The sequence below is a fragment of the Lathamus discolor genome, chromosome 2 (assembly GCF_037157495.1).
Source record: "Lathamus discolor isolate bLatDis1 chromosome 2, bLatDis1.hap1, whole genome shotgun sequence".
Lineage (NCBI taxonomy): Eukaryota > Metazoa > Chordata > Aves > Psittaciformes > Psittacidae > Lathamus > Lathamus discolor.
In genome coordinates, this window is record NC_088885.1 from 92,707,375 (window position 1) to 92,713,430 (window position 6,056).

At 40.3% G+C, this 6,056-nt stretch overlaps 1 long non-coding RNA gene across 1 annotated transcript in view; it reads left to right on the forward strand.

Moving 5' to 3' along the window:
- Positions 1-1,089, forward strand: part of LOC136009308 (uncharacterized) — a 38,407-nt gene extending 37,318 nt beyond the window's left edge. Inside the window, exons 2-3 of the long non-coding RNA XR_010610485.1 lie at positions 278-346; positions 1,047-1,089. This is a non-coding gene — a long non-coding RNA (uncharacterized LOC136009308). The remainder of the gene's footprint in view (positions 1-277; positions 347-1,046) is intronic.
- Positions 1,090-6,056: the final 4,967 nt, after the last annotated feature.

Genomic DNA, 6,056 nt, shown 5'->3' on the forward strand with positions numbered 1-6,056 from the left:
CACAGGGTGAACAAAGCTGCTTCTTTCTCCACTTTTTAGCTTTCTAATAATTTTTATTCTCTTTTTATCCTCCTCTCAGTTCCCCGAGTGACTTAATGTGAACTTCTTTGAAATAATCTAAGCTAGTTTGGTCCGAGAAAAGGCAAGCTACAAAGGGCATAACCTTGAAAAAGAAAATGCCGCTTTTTATTTTTGTACATGTGAGAGAGGAAAATAGGGCCAGTTTTCACTCCTTCAGAGGAAGATACCACTTGTTGCTTCTTTTATGCTTTTGCAGGTGTCAGAAATGTCTGAGGATTGCCTGTCACTGATCAAGGAGGACAGAGTGTTAAAGAAGACGGTGGAGGTATTTTGGCTTTCCATATCCTTTTGTTCACCGTATCCCATTTTCAGTATTCTGCTGCAATGTGGCTTTTTCTGAGAGATGATGAGAGACACTATCATCTAATTCTTAGCCTAAATCTCTTCCCAAAAGCGAATACAAACTGCAGCTATATCTAGGATTTCAAATACTGTTGTGGAGAAATTTCCTATTTATATGGAAGCTAAAGAGAAACTCTCTGACTAGAAAAAAGAGGTTTGCAGCTTACTGGAAGAGACAGAATCATAGAAGCCTTCAAAATACTCCATTCTCCATTATTTGTAAGCCTCATCTGGGTCTATGTTTCAAACACACTTGGTATACCTCCTCCAGTTCCATGCCTGCAAAGACTCCCAGAGCTGAATCTATTGAGGAAAGGGTAGTTTGTTGATAGAATATATTGTGGAGGTGAATCAATTACTTAATCATGGGCTTCTATTGCCTTTTGAGAAGTTACAGACCCTCTTGGATAAGGACAGGACTATCCATCTAACAGGGAAAAGGCTAGCGGCACATAACTCAAACCTCACAGGAGATCCCCATGCTTCTGGGGGAACAGCTGAGGATCAGGTAGTTTGTAGTGCGTAACGCAATGCAGAATGTCTGTGTAAGCAGAATGGGGCTGAGCCTTGTGGTCTGCACTGTACACAGCTGCTTTGATTGTTTTTCTTTCCTTTTTTTCTAGAGCTCATTTCCAGCTTCAGTAGGCAATGCTTTCTGTGTTACCCCAATGTGTGTTTGTCTCCAGTAATTCTATTTCAGAAGCCCTTAATTTTGGGCTAGGATTAGTCCCACTTAGACTTACAAACATCTTAAAAATAGGCACCGAACTCTAAGTTGCTTGCCCTGATCTCTATAATCTATATATCCTATCAATGTTCCACGAACAACACCACTGTCAATTGCTGAAGATCAGGAGGAAGAATGATCCGAAGATCTGAAGAAGATCTGAAACTACTTGCCACTCTTCCCTAACTACAGGAGAAACACAGAGAATTTGCTGAGACTAGACCCTCACTTCAAGAAGTTTAAAATTGAATTAGAAGTAACCTCCCCAATAAGTAAACAAATATTACAAACAAAACCTTCTGTGTTTCACTTTCTAGTGTTTCTACAAGTTGCAATAGAAGTCTTGCTCTTCAAAGGCAATGGGAGCCCTTTGCTTATGCTTTGGGAAAGTCTGTAGTACTTCACTCCTTTGACTTGCTAACTTCATTATAACTGCTAATAGCAAATTTACATATACCACCATAAAACCTTCCAGCCCTTTAGTTAAGTGGGTGAAGGGGGTGCATTCACGTCTCTACAAACACAAATAGAACAGTGTTTTCTCTGCAGGTTTGATTAGACCTCAAATGAGGAAGAGAAAATTGGTTCTTAGATTACTGGAATGGTATGAAGAACTTAATTTAAAAAACTATCTATGAAGTGAACACTTTCTATTTCTTGAGATGCAAATTACTTTTAGTGAGCAACATTAATGGTTGTTTATTTGAAGTTGTCATTCTGGCATGCTTCTTGTGATTTTCAGACTATTAGAAGGTGACATAAGATACATGAAAGGTTGGGCATCTTTTAAACTTCCGTGGTTTTCTTTATTTACCAGCCCAGAGAGTGAAATTGTCAGAAGCTCCTTAACAACATAGGAACCCATGGGCTATTTTGGAAAGAGATGCAGGACTCAGACTCACAGCTGAGCTATGACGTTTCAATGAGCTTTGCTGCTGTTTGCTGCAGGCCAGAGAGGCACATCCAACTAGGCATGTTGGCTTGGACGACACACAGGTGCCATCTGAATGTGTATCTGAAGTCTGAGCCTCCCTGGATCATGAGAAGCTGCACAAACCAGCTGGACTCCTCATCAGCTCTAAATGTGGGGCATTCCTCCCTAACTTTACCCTTGATTGCTTAGGCATTTTAATTGAAAGGGAATTTCTGGTTTATACTTGTTAATAGATGTGCCATACAAAGAACTCTTCCGTCATAAAATTATGACCTTGCCACAGCACTGCAATGTTCATAGGAACCTTAGACAGCCTTTTAGGTCATCTTTAAGCTCTGAGGAAAGATCACAGGGCACTGCTGATAGACAGCTGTCTGCTAAAAGATTCTCAGGGAAAATCAGGGAATAAAAGTGTTCAAAGTAGTCATCCCAAATAATCATTGCAAACTAGCAACAGGAATTAAGATGACATGGTTATTCATAATACATCAGTTTTGAAAAGAAAGAATACAAGTGTTTTGCCTAATCTATTCCATTTCATGCAGTAGCTAGAATTCACATCTACAGAATACATTTTAAGAACTACCCACACCAAATTACTTTGGCCCATCAATTTCATCAAGGCTTTGGGTCAGTAACTACATTTGAATTCATATTACCCCCTTCCTTTTTTTTTAATCCCCAAATGAGTCACTGGAAATTTCAATCTGAGTAATCCAGGTGCTTGCATTTGTGGTAGGTGGTAGTATAGAAGGCAACATGTGTAACAAATAGACATTCACCCATTTGTGATTTTATCTGTGCAAAAAGCCAGCAGACATGCTGCACTTCTGTAGGTTAATCTTAGTTACAGGGCATGGAAGTCTAACCCTAAACAGAGTATTCTAGAACAGGACAGGAAAAGACACTGTGCTGGGTGAGACGACCATCCACTTCAGTGAAGGCTCAGTAATTCCACAGATGCAGATACAGAAGAAAATGTCTACAACTCAGTCAGAGGTGGAAGAGCTTCACAGTGCCGAGCTATTTGTAAGAGGGGTTGTATTTATGGTATCTGCCAAGTGAATTTGGTAGGACACAACATTGAATCTGTCATTCAGTTACCTGCCTGGCCTAACCACCTGCTGTGTAATTTATTCGTCACTAGTTTTTAATCATAAAATGTTTAAGCTGGGATACAGAGGAGGAGAGGAAATCACCTTGGTGCTCACACACTGACAGATGGGCCTCACCCTTTTCTGGATTTAGTAGGTAGAAACTCGATATATAAAATCCCCTCTGTGTCTAATAACAAAATTAATTGTCTCTTCAAGTAAATATTGATCAAAGCTTTGTCCAACTTCCTGGATGAGTACATCCTGATACTGCCCTAAACATGTCAAAAATGTGCCTGATAGAGTCATTCATTTATGATGAAAGACTTCTTAAAAATACACCATAAATTAAATGCTGATGGTCAGTAGCTGATTCTGGCAAGCAATTTCCACTCAAGTGCAACTACCTGCTCAACTACAAACTTTCACAATAAACTCCCTGGCCATAGAAATTGTTTCCCTGCTGCAGGAAGTCTGCAATGTTTGTCAAAGCACATAAATGAGAGGAGATGCAAAGCTGCTAATAGCTTGTACAGGAAAACCTATCTCCGAATTTCCAGCAATAAACTCCTTCCAAAATGGTCCTCTCAGGAAAATGGCTCTGTCATTTACTTAATATAATTATCTCAGAATATGTCTTGATTTGCTATATTGATAAATGGTGTATTGGCAAGTACATCTGAAAAACCAGCACACAGAAACATGATACTTTACAGGAAGCTATTACTAATAATGAAAACCTTTCAGAGTAAAAAAGAATAGCTGTATCATGTGCAAAGCCTTTGTCATGAGGGAACAAATGAGCCCATGAATAGCATACATAACAAGTAGATAGGTCTGTATGAAAATAATGTGTTCAATTATAAAAGTATTTTTTATTGATCACCAGTTATTTTTTATAATAATACCAAGAAGATAAGCAACTGAATCAAAATCATCTTCCTTCCCGTACATTTTTTTTTAAAACACATATAGGACCCTCTGCTATAATAAGTATTTAGACATAAAATATGGCACTGTGTCAATAAGGTTTGTATGTACATCCATGACACTTCCAGTAAACAGGCATATGGACCTGTAGCCACATAATAGTAGGTCCTTGCTTTTGCACCAGCTAACCTTTTCCCTAGCTGTTATGTGTTTTGTATCACTTTCTCTCCATCCTATTACGTTCTACACGTTAGATTTCAGCAGGTCCTTCCAAATTATTCTTCCTCCCTCTACAGTTCTGAGAAATCCAACTCCTCTTGGCTCAGAGGCAGTGGTGCTGAAAAGCTAGCAGCGAGACAAGAGTAAAACATGTATAGTGTATGGAGGCAGCTGGTGTCAGATGTAGGGCTGGAATGAGAAAGGACCCAGTAAATTAACTTCTTAGATATTCACTTGTGTTAACCTTAGCAAGCAGCCAGACACCCACGCAGTTGCCCCTTAAAAAGGGCAGGGAGAGAAAATAAGATGAAAAAGCTAGCAGGTTGAGATAACAAGGAGGTCGCTTACCAGCTAGCATCATGGGCAAAGCAGACTCTACCTGGGTATAATGAACTTAATTTATTGCCAATTGAAATAGATTTGGACAGTGAAAACCAAAGAAGATACATACGAAAACAACACTTTTCCCCTGCCCCCACCCCTGTTTTTTAACTAAGCTCAACTTCACTCCATCATGCCCGACTCCTCTACGTCCCACCCCAAGCAGTGCTACCAATTGTGCTGTCCCCGGTACACCCACCCATGGCTGATGGGCTTGGCTGTGTCCTGCAGTGGGTCCACTGCAGAGATGGCTGCAACTGGCTGCGTTCAGCACTGAGAGCCACAGGCCTCTGCTTACCGTGTTTGTAAGTCGACTTTCATCAGGTAATAGCCCCCACTGCTGGCAACACTTTACCGCCTACACCCAATGAATACTGCAATGGGTTTTACCTAATGTTTTCAGCAGCTGAAACTCATTTTCACAAAGTGGTAAGTGGAAAGAGGTGGAGCACTGTATTTCATTGCTCTAACACAGTAGCAATCTCTAGGACACGCTGTATGAAAAATACCAGCTTATTCTTCCTTGCTGACCTTCACTGTAATTAATAGCCATAATGCAAAACAGCCATTCAGCAGCCTCATAACACTATTTACACAACTCAGCTGAAAAAGAATTCAGGATCTTGTCATCTGCTTTTTGATTAACCTTACTGTGTCTTTGCAATGAGACCTGTCATTACCATTACTGTTCCCTGGCACAGACCACAAAGTGCCATTTGCAAAGGTAGCTGTGTCTCAATGAAGACAGGGTACAGCCAGAAAACAGCAGAAAACAGCACCACAAAGTGCTGAATTTGAGTTTATGTGCAACATATGCAGAACCCCGTAGAGTCCTGCAAGATGGAGTCCTCCTGACTCCCTTCTGATTTAGCGCTCCACCTCAGAGAGCAAAACCAAATAGCCTCGTAAATGAAGCAAATGAGAATTTCCTGGGTTTAGGGATCTTGAAAAATGTACTCTAGCTTTCCCAGGGGAATGCCTTCAACGGTTTATATTTTCTTAAATGAACATTCATGTACTGATTTATATTTACAGCATCTGGCCATGTAGATTTTTAACATAAACCTGTATCGAGTAGGGAAACAACACCTATCATTCTAAATTGGTTTGCATGGATGCAAAGCTTTCTTTTTAAGAATTTCAAGCATATCTCATTTGCAGTCCTTACAGCTTATTCCTAGGGACATTCCCTCTCTGTAACCTGGAGGAGGTTGGAGGCTGGGCTGGATTAGCTTTGAGACACATGGGCAAATGTAGTCAGGAGTCAGGACTATGCCTGAATGATTTTGATTTACACAACTAGGCTGGAGATATTCATCTGTCACTGGAGGAGTGAACAGCAACTGTT